The sequence below is a fragment of the Mustela nivalis genome, assembly GCF_964662115.1.
Source record: "Mustela nivalis genome assembly, chromosome: 13".
NCBI classification, from domain to species: Eukaryota; Metazoa; Chordata; class Mammalia; order Carnivora; family Mustelidae; genus Mustela; species Mustela nivalis.
The window spans coordinates 29,623,002-29,636,128 of record NC_139032.1 but is presented as its reverse complement, the minus strand read 5'-3'; the positions used below and the strand labels follow the sequence as shown (position 1 = coordinate 29,636,128).

Sequence of the window (13,127 nt, the reverse complement as noted above, 5' to 3'; positions counted from 1 at the left end):
TTATATTTTTATACCAGGACCACACTATTTTAATTATGGAAGGTTTATAGTAAATTTTGAAATTGGGTAATAGAAGTCTTCCAGTGCTTTTATCCTTTTTCAAATTGGTTTGGCTATTCTGGGTTCCTTATATTTTCATGTTAAGTTTTAGTATCATGTTGTCATCCCCCCCACCCCCGGAAAAGCCTGCTGTTGTGGATTTTGATAGAAACTGCATTGACTCTTAGATCTCTTTTGGGGGAGAAATGTAATAGCATATGGAATGTCTTTTCATTTGTTTAGGTCTTTAATGTCTTAGAGCATTGTTTTGTAATTATCATTATACAAGTCTTGCCCTTCTTTTGTTAATTTTATTTCTTATTTCAAAAAGCAGTTTACTTTTTGATGCTATTGTGAATAGAATTGTTTTTTGCATTTCATTTTTGGATTGTTCATTATTAGTATATGAAAATACAAATATAGTTGGTTTACTTCAAGCAGGTTTTTTGTGAATTCCTTTGAATTTTCTACATACACTATCATGTCATCTGTCAATATAGACAATTTTATTTTTCCCTTTGCATTTGGGTACTTTTTTTTCTTTTTTGTTTTGCAGGGTGGCTAAAACTTCCAGTACATTGCTGAATGGAAGTGGGGAGAGTGGACATTCTTGACTTGTTTCTGGTGTTAAGGGGAAAGCATCTAACTTTACCAAAGGTATGATGTTAGATATAAGTTTTTCATTATTGATCTTTATCAGGTTGAAGAACTTTCCTTCCTATATTGTTGAGAGTTCTTATCATGAATAAATGTTGGATACACAAAATAAAGAGATGTAGAAGAAGACATGAAAACACAAAATGTTGAGGGGGGATTAGTGAAAATGAGAGTTTTTAGAATGCGTTCAAACTTAAGTTGCTACCAACATAAAATAGACTGTTATATGTACAGGCTGTTATATGTGAACTTTATGGTAACCAGAAAGCCGAAACCTGTATATACATGTACAAAAGATAATGAGAAATGAATGTAAATATAACATTATGGAAATTCATCAAACTGCATGGGAAGAGAAGAAGAAAGAAAAAGAGAGAAACTATAAAACAACAGCCAGAAAACAGTTAACAAAATGGTATTAAGTGCATACGTATCAATAATTACCTATTGTAGATGGATTATATTCTCCAAAGATGGATTATATTCTCCAATCAAAAGGTGTAGAGTGGCTAAATGGATTTAAAAAAAAAAAAAACCAACAAGACTCATCTGTATATATATTTTTAAAAGACTCACTTCACGTCTAAACACATACACAGACTGAAGGTAAAGGGATGGAGAAAGATAGTCCATGTAAGTAAAAACAAGAATAAAGCTGCTGTAGCTATACTTTATATCAGAAAAAGAACATTTTAAAACAAACTGTAGTAAAGGACAAAGAAGGGCATTACAGCTCTTTCCCAGCTGGAACCATGGAGGGTGCAGAAGAGAAGAGAAAGAAGGTTCCTGCTGTGCCAGAAACCCTTAAGAAGAAGCGAAGGAATTTTGCAGAGTTGAAGATCAAGGGTCTGAGGAAGAAGTTTGCTCAAAAGATGCTTCGAAAGGTGAAGAGGAAGCTTATCTATGATAAAGCTAAATATTAGCACAAAGACTATAGGCAGATGTACAGAACTGAGATTTGAATGGTGAGGATGGCAAGAAAAGCTGACAACTTCTGTGTACCTGCAGAACCCAAATTGGCACTTGTCTTTAGGATCAGAGGTATCAATGGTGTGAGCCCAAAGGTTCAGAAAGTTTCTTTGCCAGATCTTCAGTGGCACCTTTGGTAAACTCAACAGGGCTTCAGTTAACAAGCTAAGGATTGTGGAACCATACATAACATGGGTGTACCATGCTATGAAGTTGGTGAATGAATTGATCTACAAGCGTAGTTATGGCAAAATCAATAAGAAGTGAATTGCCCTGACAGATAACACATTGATTGCCCAGTCTTGGTAAATACGGCATCATCTGCAAGGAGGATCTGATTCACAAAGTCTATACTGTTGGAAAACGTTTCAAAGAAACAAACAACTTTTTATGGCCCTTCAAATTATCTTCTCCGTAAGGGGAAATGAAGAAAAAGACCACCCATTGTGTAGAAGGTGGAGATGCTGGCAACAGAGAAGACCAACTCCATAGGGTTATTAGAAGGATGAACTAAGGTATCTACCATGACTATTTTTGTAATCTGGTCAATTAATAAATGACTGCTCTCAAATGGGGGAGAAATGGCATTACATAATGACAAAGGGGTCAGTTTAAGAAGATATAACTTTTAAATATTTGCGCACTCAACATAGGAATACCTACAAATATAAAGCAAATATTAACAGACTTAAAGGGAGAAATTGACACCCATGCATAGATTATCTAGACCCCCGCAAAAAAACAATAAGGAAACATTGGCCTTAAATGACACTTTAGGCCAGAGGAACTTAATACATGCATGCAGAACATTCATCTAAAGCAACAGGATACACATTTTCTCAAGATCACATGGAACATTCTCAGGGTATATCACATCTTAGGTCACAAAACAAATCTCAAAATTTAGGAAGACTGGCATCATACGAAGCATCCTTTCTGACCACAATGGTATAAAACTAGAAATCAATTACAAGAAAAAAAAAGGAAAAAACACCAAAATTTGGAGATTAAACAGTATGCTACTGAACAACCATTAGCTCAACAAAGAAATCAAAACGGCAGAAATGAAAAAATACCTTGAAACAAATAAAAATGGAAAGAGAACATTGTAAAATCTATAGGATATAGCAAAAGCAGTTTTAAAAGGGAAGTTTATAGTGATATAGTCCACATCAAGAAAAAGGAAAATTATCAAACTTATTTAAGTTAAAGTTAAAATTATTTAACTTTTAACTTAAAGGAATTTGAATAAGAATAGTAAACAAAGCCCAAAATTGAAGGGATGAAATAATAAAGACCACAGTGGAGATAAATTTTACTTCAAGAAAAAAAGAAAAAATGAACTCTGTTGAATATATCGACATAAGTCATAGTATAATTGAAGCATTAAAAAAAGTCACCAACGTTTTTTTCTACCTTGTAATGGTATTTTAAATACATCCATGTAAAACAAACATGGTAGAGGTAATAAAGCAGAGAACAGATCTGCTTTGCAGTTAAGTTTTGTATGGCTTGCATGATGTTTAAAATTTTTTGATCATTCACTAACATTTAAACAGTAAGCAGTTTCACCTTTAAAAATCCATATATTCTGAGTTTTATTAAGGCAGTAGGATAACTAACTCTGACTTCTCCTTTGGCAGCAGCTGGCAGGAGCTAAGTTTTGCCTGTCTTCTTTGGATGGTGGTTTGTCTTCCAATAGCCTTAAGCCCTTTTGATTGCTTTACTCATTTAACTTATCCATTTGGACATTTGAATTTATGACCTTTGTCTAAAGTAATTTAGTAACACTTGAATCATTTTGAAATGCATTTAGTTGTGAAAGTAATACCTAGGGGGGGGAAAAATGGGCAATTCTGAACAAATTTTTCATACTTCTTATGGAAAGTACTACAGTATTCTTTGTTCTCTGGTGAGTTTGAAGTTTCATGCTTATAGAAAAAAGTTTATTATTATTTCTGAACAATAATATGCTGTATATCCTTTAGAAATCAGAGCTTTGGTCCTACTGATTTTAGAAAATTTATCGATTTTATAAGCCTAGATTTTTTTTGAAACTTCTTTTGTTTTCCTGGTTTATTTGTAGCAGCACTTCGGTCATAAGCCCCATTAAATGTATTTTGCACTTTCCAAGTTATTCTCACAGAGATTGAATGTAATCCTCACAGTAACCACATGTGCCAAGGTAAGAGAGGCATTTAAAATGGAGGAAAAATAGAGTGAAAGCTTTTCAAGAAATTAGTTTTGACTAGGATTAGGAGTTCCTGAGAAATAGCCCAAAGAGGATAGTGCTGAAGAACTTTTGGGGCTACTTCTGTTTGTGCAACTTTTAAATATGTCTTAATTATTATGGGATGATAATCTTTGCATTTTCTAAAATAGCTGGGCACTTCTGGTTACCCAGACTCAACTTATTTTAGCAGAAAACCTTCACCTTCAATAATAACTTCTCTTTGAAATGTTTACAGAGGAAGAAACTGAGGTTAGTGGCAAAGCTGTTGACTGTTACCCCTGAAACTGACTCTGGTCTGGTGCTCTTTTCATTGCACCAGCAGCCCCATGGCCAAGGACTGCTGATGCTCCCTGTTGAAACATTCTTAAGTCTTTGGCAGACTTTTTTGTTGCATTTTTCTACTATGTAAATAAAGGTATTAGAAGAAATGTAGATTTTTGAATACTGCCTAATCAGTTTCTGCTTGGTAACTTGCCCTGAGACCCTCCGTGAATGCCAGCAAACAAATTGAATCCACAGTGTATTTGATGTGCATATCTTCTTCCTAAACAAAATTTGAATTCCACAAACACAAATTGAGTCATTTTCCAAATGTTTGTATATGAATGGAAGTTTCTGTCCTATCCTTCTGTAACCAATACCGTAAAACTTCTGAAGGTCTATGATGCATTTGTTGTACAATGTTAATCCAAAACAAAACTTTATTCTGACCAAATTTGTACCTATTGAGAGATACCAAACTCATATCTCCATTGATCAGTACAACATGTTTCTACCAACCAGATCTAAAAAACGTGTAAAGGAGTGCCATACTGTAAAGATCTTATTATAGTTATAAACACAAGTGCAGCTGTTAAAAATCTAGCAAAACCTCAGATTAAACAATTTAAAATTTACTAAAGATGACATTCCAGAGCCATTTTTCATAATATAAACACTCTGGGGCATGCCTTTGAAATGAGTGGGATTGTCATTAATATTAATGCCCCTGAATTCAAGGCTGGGAAGTAATTTCTTTTCAAGCTTATTTTCACTGCTAATTTTGGAATAGAATATGCTTTTAACCTGAAGTATGGCATGTTTATTCGCATCCTGAAAAAAAAAATGATTCTGTTCCTTTTGAATTATAGGAATCCAATAATACAGTATTTTATTCTTTATGCTCTTTTAACTTAAATGAGTTTTCTTAGAATTAAATTTGGCAAAAATTAGCTGTTAATGAAATCAATTGCATTAGTCAATTAAAAAGATAGTAAATAGTTGATATTTTAAAATCATATCAGTTGGACCATTTAAAATGCTGTGTTTAAGGAAAGAATTTTAATCTAAATAATTTTGAGCATATTTCTTGTGAATTTCTCTTTCAGTAAACCTGCAGTACTTCAATTTGTTTTTCTCCTCATTTTCCACTTAGTGTGATTACTGGTGAGGTATCAGTTAAGCAATTTAGTGTTTTCTAGAACTACGTTCTGTGCTTTGATTTCTTATGAAATCTTATTTTCTTTTTTTGGGGGGGGGTCAAATTTAAGAGTATATAGGAGTCCACTGGAGGCTCTTTGAATAAATAAGAGTATACAGGAGTCTGCTAGATGCTCTTTTGAAAGGGTCAGATAGTTCTAGGAGTGGGGTGATTGTTTTGTTTTTGTTTGCTTATTTATTGGTGAACTCATTTATTTTAAAGATTTATTTATTTTGAGAGAGAGGAGCAGGGTGAAAGGCAGAGGAAGAGAATCTCTCAAGCAGACTCCCTGCTGAGCAGGGAACCTGATGCAGGGCTTGATCCCACAACCTATGAGATTGTGACCTGAGCTGAAAGCAAGAGTCAGATGCTTAACCTATTGAGCCACCCAGGTGCCCCTGGTGACCACATTTTTAAAATTCCATTTACCTTTACTGAATTTTTCCAATGGACTGTTGAGGAAGTTTTTAAATTGGGTAGTAAAATAGTTGAATGACTATTACTAAACTATCTTTAGTCTGTGATTAAAAAGAGGCAACATTTATTAAAAGAAGGCAGTTGAGTCTCCCTTATTTACATTTATTCTTTAATTTCTGTTAAACATTTTCTGACCCGAAGAACTGAAGCCAGCCATTGTCAAGTACTCCGTTGTAACCTAAAGTTGGTAACTGAAAGCACAGAGCTGACCAGAACTGGCTTTTTCTAACAGTATGGAAGACTGGTATACCACAATGACTGCTGTTGCTTTTTCTCCCCCTTCTTTCTGCTTTCCTTCCCCCCAACTCCCATATAAGAGTTTGTGGAGGTTTTGTAAACTCTTTTTGCATTTACATAAAATTCTGTATTTTGAGAAGGAGATCTGAGCACATACAAAAAACCTCTTTTTGTTTAAAATTTTTTTTCAGTTATTGTAGGATTTTCCTTCATTATCATCCATTCTTCTACCCTTTCCCTGATTTTATGTCTTGTTGTTTCTCTTTCTAGGTTTATTCCCTGGTTTTGGTGGTTGATATACTCTAGTATCTTCTGAAAAGGGTGTGTGGAAGGTGAAGTATTTTCTGGTCACTGCCTGTTGAATGTGTGTGATTCTAGTTACACTTGATATTGATATTTTGATGGACATAAGATTTCACATTAAAAATAAATTTCCTTCAGAATTATGAAGGCATTGTTCCATTTCCTTCTACCTTTTAGAGCTTATATAATTATCTGATGATATGCCATAATGTACAATGATGCTCTTTTCATCCATTGTGTTGAGCACTTGGCTTGCCCTTTCAGTTTGGAGACTCTTGTTTTTTAGTTCTAAAAAAATTTGTATTCACTGTATCCTCCCTTCCATTTTCTTTGGAACCTTTTATTTGGAATTTGGCTTCTAGGACTGATAATCTTTCTTATCTTTCTTCTGTTTTCCATCACATTGTCTTTTTACTCTACTTTTGAGACATTTTCTTCAACTTTAAATTCTTAATTTTCTGTTGAGTTTATTTCTAGTGTTATGTGTTTAATTTCCAAGATCATCCTCTGAATGTTCATTTTGTTAATACTCTCTCCTTATTTCATGTTAATACTCTCTCCTTATTTCATTAAATTTATAGATTGCTTTAGGTACACCTTTGTACTATAAAGATATGAATGTTAACAACTTTTTGAAAAAGTTTTTAAAGGCTCTCATTCCTCCTTGTGACTGCCTTGTTGCTTTTTATCTGTGTATTTTTAATTTAAATTTAGTTAACATGTAGTGTATTATTAGTATCAGAGGTTGAACTCAGTGATTCATCAGTCTTATATAATATCACCCAGTGTTCATTGCTTCATGTTCCCTCCTTAATATATCACCCAGTTACCCCATCTCCTACTCCCTCCCCTCCAGCAACCTTCAGTTTGTTTCCTATGACTAGGAGTCTCTTATGGTTTTTCTCCCTCTCTAATTTTGTCTTATTTTATTTTTCCTTCCCCTGTGATGCTGTTTTATTTCTTAAATTCCACATATGAGTGAGATCATTAGATAATTGTCTTTCTCTGATTGACTTATTTCACTTAGTATAATACCCTCTAGTTCCATCCATGTTGTTGCAAATGGCAAGATTTGCTTTATTTTGATGGCTGATTAGTATTCCATTGAGTGTGTGTACATACACACACACATACACCATCCTCTTTATCTATTCATCTGTCAGTGGACATCTGGGCTCTTTCTATAGTTTGGTTATTGTAGACATTGCTGCTATAAACATTGGGGTGCACATGCTCCTTTGAATCACTACATTCGTATCTTTGGGGTAAATACCCAGTAGTGCAGTTGCTTGGTCATAGGGTAGCTCTGTTTTCAACTTTCTGAGGAACTTCTATACTGTTTTCCAGAGTGGCTGCATCAGCTTGTATTCCCACCAACAGTATAAGAGGGTTTCCCTTTCTCCACATCGTCCCTGACATCTGGTGTTTCCTGGCTTGTTAATTTTAGCCATTCTGATTGGTGTCAGGTGGTATCTCATTGTGGTATTGATTTGTATTTCCCCGATGTCGAGTGTTGTTGAGCATTTTTTCATGTGTCTGTTGGCCATTTCTAGATCTTCTTCACAGAACTATCTGTTCATATCTTCTGCCCATTTCTTGATTGGATTATTTATTCTTTGGGTGTTGAGTTTGAGAAGTTCTTTATACATTTTGGATACTAGCTCTTTATCTGATATGTCATTTGCAAATATCTTCTTCCAGACTGTTGGTTGTCTTTTGGTTTTGTTGACTGTTTCCTTTACTGTGCAAAAGCTTTTGATCTTGATGAAGTCCCAATAGTTCATTTTTGCCCTTGCTTCCTTTGCCTTTGGCGATGTTTCTAGGAAGAAGTTGCTGCGGTTGAGGTTGAAGAGGTTGCTACCTGTGTTCTCCTTAAGGATTTTGATGGATTCCTGTCTAAATGTGAGGTCTTTCATCCATTTCGAGTCCATTTTTGTGTGTGGTATAAGGAAATGGTCCAGTTTCATTCTTCTGCATGAGGCTGTCATTTGTTGAAGAGACTATCTTTTTTCCATTGGATATTCTTTCCTGCTTTGACTATGATTAGTAAACCTTAGAATTGAGGGTCTGTTTCTGGGCTCTCTGTTCTGTTCCATTGATCTGTATGTCTGTTTTTGTGCTAGGACCATACTGTCTTGATGGTTACAACTTTGTAACCATGCTTGAAGTCCGGAATTGGATGCCACCAGCTTTGCTTTTCTTTTTCAACATTCCTCTGGCTATTAAGGGTCTTTTCTGGATCCATACAAAGTTTAGGATTATTTGTTCCATTTCTGTGAAAAAAAATTGATGGTATTTTGATAGGGAGTGCACTGAATGTATAGCTTTAGGTAGCACAGATATTTTCAGAATATTTGTTCTTCCAACCTATGAGCATGGAATGTCTTTCCATTTCTTTGTGTCTTCCTCAATTTCTTTCATTAGCGTACTATAGTTCTCTGAGTACAGATTCTTTGTTTCTTTGGTTAAGTTTATTCCTAGGTGTCTTTTGGGTTTTGGTGCAATTGTAATGGAATTGACTCCTAAATTTCTCTGTCTTCTGTCCCACTATTAGTGTATAGAAATGCAACTGATTTCTGTGCATTGATTTTTTTTTTTTTTTTTTTTAGGATTTTATTTATTTATTTGACAGAAACCACAAGTAGGCAGAGATGCAGGCAGAGAGAGGGGGAAGCATGCTCCCTGCTGAGCAGAGAGCCTGCTGTAAGGCTCAATCCTGGGATCATGACTTGAGCCGAAGACAGAGGCTTTAACCTGCTGAGCCGCCCAGGCGCGCCTATGCATTGATTTTATATCCTGGCACTTTCCTGAATTCCTGTATGAATCCTGGCAATTTTGGGGTGGAGTCTTTTAGGTTTTCCACATAGAATATCATGTCATTTGCAAAGAATGAGAGCTTGATTTCTTTGCTGATTCAGATGCCTTTTATTTCTTTTTGTTGTCTGATTTCTAAGGTTGGGACTTGTAGTATTTTGTTGAACAACAGTGGTAAGAGTGGACATCTGAAGTTCCTGACCTTAGGGGGAAAGCTCTCAGTTTTTCCCCATTGAGAATATATGTTGTGGGCTTTTTATCTGTGGCATTTATGATATTGAGGTATGTTCCCTCTATCCCTATCTGTGAAGAGTTTTCTTTTCTTTTTTTAGATTTTATTTATTTATTTGACAGAGAGCACAGGCAGGCAGGCAGAGGGAGAGGAAGAGGGAGAAGCAAGCTCCCTGCCAAGCAAGGAGCCCAATGTGGAGCTTGGTTCCAGAACCCTGGGATCATGACCAAAGGCAGATGGTTAACCAAAGGAGCCACCCAGTTGCCCAGTGAAGAGTTTTATTCAAAAGAAGAATGCTGTACTTTGTTAGACACTTTTTCTGCATCTTTTGAAAGGATCATATGGTTCCTGTCCTTGATTTTATTAATGAGGTATATCACATTGATTAATTTGCAAATGTTAAGTCACCTTTGCAGCCCAGGAGTGAATCCCACTTGATTATGATGAATAATCCTTTTAATGCACTGTTGGATCCTATTAGCTAGTATCTTGGTGAAAATTTTGACATCCATGTTCATCAGGGATATTCATTTGTAATTCTTCTTTTTGGTGGGGTCTTTGTCTGGTTTTTGGGCTCAAGGTAATGTTGGCTTCATAGAACGAGTTTGGAAGTTTTCCTTCCATTTCTGTATTTTGAAACCGCTTCAGAAGAATAGGTAATTAAGTCTTCTTTAAATGCTTGGTAGAATTCCCCTGGGAAGCCATCTGGCCCTGGACTCTAGTTTATGAGGAGACTTTTGATTACTGTTTCAAGTTCCTTGCTGGTTATAGTCTGTTCACATTTTCTATTTCTTCCTGTTTCAGTTTTGGTAGTTTATACATCTCTAGGAATATATCCATTTCTTCCAGAGAGCCTAATTTGTTGGCATTAGTTGCTTATAATATTTTCGTATAATTGTTTGTATTTCATTCATGTTGGTTGTGTATTTGAGACTTTGCTCATTTCTTGAGAAAGGCTTATTTGCTATATCCTTCTTAGGACTACCTTTGCTACACTGCAAAGGTTTTGAACAGTTGTGTTTCCATGTTCATTTGTTTTCATGGATTCTTTTAATTCTTATTTAATTTTTTGATTGAACCATTCATTCTTTACTAGGATGTTCTTTAGTCTCCATGTATTTGAGTTCTTTCCAAATTTCCTCTTGTGATTGAGTTCCAGTTTCAATGCATTGAAGTCCGAAAATATTTAGGGACTGATCCCAGTCTTTTGGTACTGGGTTGAGACCTATTTGTGACCCAGGATGTGATCTATTCTGGAGAATGTTCCATGTGCACTTGAGAAGAAGATATGTTCTGTTGCTTTAGGATGGAATACTCTGAATATATGTGAAGTCCATCTGGTCCAGTGTGTAATTCAAAGCCCTTATTTCTTTGTTGATCTTCTGCTTAGATGATCTGTGTATTTCAGTGAGTGAGGTCTTGAAGTACCCTACTGTTAGTATATTATTATTGTGTTTCTTTAACTTTGTTATTAATTGGTTATTTATTTGGCTCCTCCCATGTTAGGGGCATAAATTTTAATAATTGTTAGATATTCTTGTTGGATAGACCCTTTTAAGTATGATATAGTATCCTTTCTCATCTCTTATTACAGCCTTTGGTTTAAAATCTAATTTGGTTGATGTAAAGATTGCTATTCCAGCTTTCTTTTGATGTTCATTAGTATGATAAATGGATTTCCACCCCCGTACTTTCAGTCTGGAGATGACTTTGGACCTAAACTGAATCTCTTGCAGACACCATATCAATGGGTCTTGCTTTTTTATCCAATCTGATACCCTGTGTCTTTTGACTGGGGTATTTAGCCCATTTACATTCAGAGTAATTATTGAAAGATATGAATTTAGTGCCATTGTAAAGTGACTGTTTCTGTATATTGTCTTTGTTCCTTTCTGGTTTATGTTACTTTTGGGTTCTCTGTTCACTTACGGGATCCTCTTTATTTCTTGAAGGGCTGGTTTGGTGATCACAAATTCTTCTATTTTCTGTTTATTCTGGAAGCTCTTTAACTCTCTTTCTATTCTGAATGACAGCCTTACTGGATAAAGTATATTTGGCTGTATACTTTTCACATTTAGCTCCCTGAATATATCATGCCAGTCTTTTCTGGCCTGCCAGGTCTCTGTGGATAGGTCTTCTGCCAGTCTCATGTTTCTATCTTTGTAGATTACAGACCTCTTGTCCCGAGCTGCTTTCAGGATTTTTTTCTTTGTTTCTTTGACATGTAATAATAGCTTCATTATTATATGTCAAGGAGTTGACCTATGTTTATTGATTTTGAGGGGGGTTCTCTGTGCCTCCTGAACTTGAATGCCAGCTTCCTTCCCCAGCTTAGGGAAGTTCTCCACTATAATTTGCTCTAATATACCTTTTGCCCTTCTTTCTTGGTTTCTTCTTTTTCTGGGATCCCAATTAATTTATATTATTTTGCTTTATGGTATCACTGATCTCTCAGGTTCTCCCCTCATGATCCAATAGTTGTTTCTCTCTCTTTTTCTCAGCTGCTTTATTCTCTATCATTTTGTCTTCTGTATCACTAATTCTCTCTTCTGCCTAATTTATCCTAGCAGAGCCTTCATTTCTTATAGCATCTCATTAATAACCTTTTTTATTTTTGAATTGATTAGATTTTAGTTCTTTTATTTCTCCAGAAAGGGATTCTCTTGTGTCTTCTATGCTTTTTTCAAGTGCAGCTAGTATCTTTATAATCGTTACTCTGAACTGTAGTTCAGACAATCAGAACTGTAGTTCTGACATCTTAGTTATATCTATACTATATAGTATATATCTATAGTATCTATCTATATACTATACTATTCAGCCAGGACTGCCTCTTCTATTCTTTGATCTTGGTTTCTCTATCTTGTCACTCTGTCCATAGAATAGAAGTACTAAAATTGCAATGACCCCAGAGAAATACACACTAAACAAAATCAGAAGGGACCTGAAACCAAAAAGAAAATTGAGAAAAGAAAAGAGAGAAAATATAAACAGACAGGTGAATAGAACAGAGCAATACACTGGATCTTGTATGTATTTTGGTGTGTTTGTTAAAGAACTAGATCCCAAATTGGAAAGAAAGTAAAACTTATATATGTACAAAAATAAAATTAAATACAATGAAAATATAATACAATTAAATACTATCATCTGGGTAGCTCAGTCAGTTAGGCATCTTCCTTTTGCTTCGTTCATGATTCCAGGGTCCTGGGATTGAGTCCTGCATCAGATTCCTTGCTTAGTGGGGGGTCTGCTCCTCCCTCTTCCTCTGCCTGCCACACTCCCTGCTTGTGCTCTCTCCTCTCTCTCTCCAATAAATTTAAAAAAAAAATCTTAAAAAAAAAAGAAAAAGAATGTATCCAGGGGCACCTGGGTGGCTCAGTGGGTTAAAGCCTCTGCCTTTGGCTTGGGTCATGATCTTAGGGTTCTGGGATTGAGTCCTGGGTCAGGCTCTTTGCTCAGCAGGAGGCCTGCTTCTCACTCTCCCTCTGCCTGCCTCTCTGCCTACTTGTAATCCTCTCTCTGTCAAATAAATAAAATCTTAAAAAAAAAAATGTATCTGTGAAGATGAAAATTAAAAGAGACTTAAACAAAAAAAACAATAAAGGAAGAATAACAGGCGCCTATGTGGCTCAGATGGTTAAGGGTTTGCCTTCAGCTCAGGTCGTGATCCCAGGGTCCTGAGATTGAGTCCTGTGTCAGGCTCC

The 13,127-nt window shown here is 35.5% G+C and overlaps 1 protein-coding gene and 1 pseudogene across 4 annotated transcripts in view; both read left to right on the top strand.

The window, feature by feature from the left end:
* The window catches only part of FANCC (FA complementation group C), a 283,427-nt gene that overhangs the window by 15,272 nt on the left and 255,028 nt on the right, over positions 1-13,127 (top strand). For 2 of the 3 annotated variants that reach the window (XM_082697226.1, XM_082697228.1), the window contains exon 2: positions 596-696. The gene's annotated coding sequence lies outside the window, so the exon portion shown is untranslated. Of the gene's footprint in view, positions 1-595; positions 697-6,341; positions 6,404-13,127 lie in introns of all 3 variants that reach the window. The other variant, XM_082697227.1, reaches the window with a different exon arrangement.
* LOC309847282 (large ribosomal subunit protein uL30 pseudogene) lies at positions 729-3,214 on the top strand (annotated as a pseudogene). The gene has a single exon. The product of its transcript is annotated as a large ribosomal subunit protein uL30 pseudogene (transcript).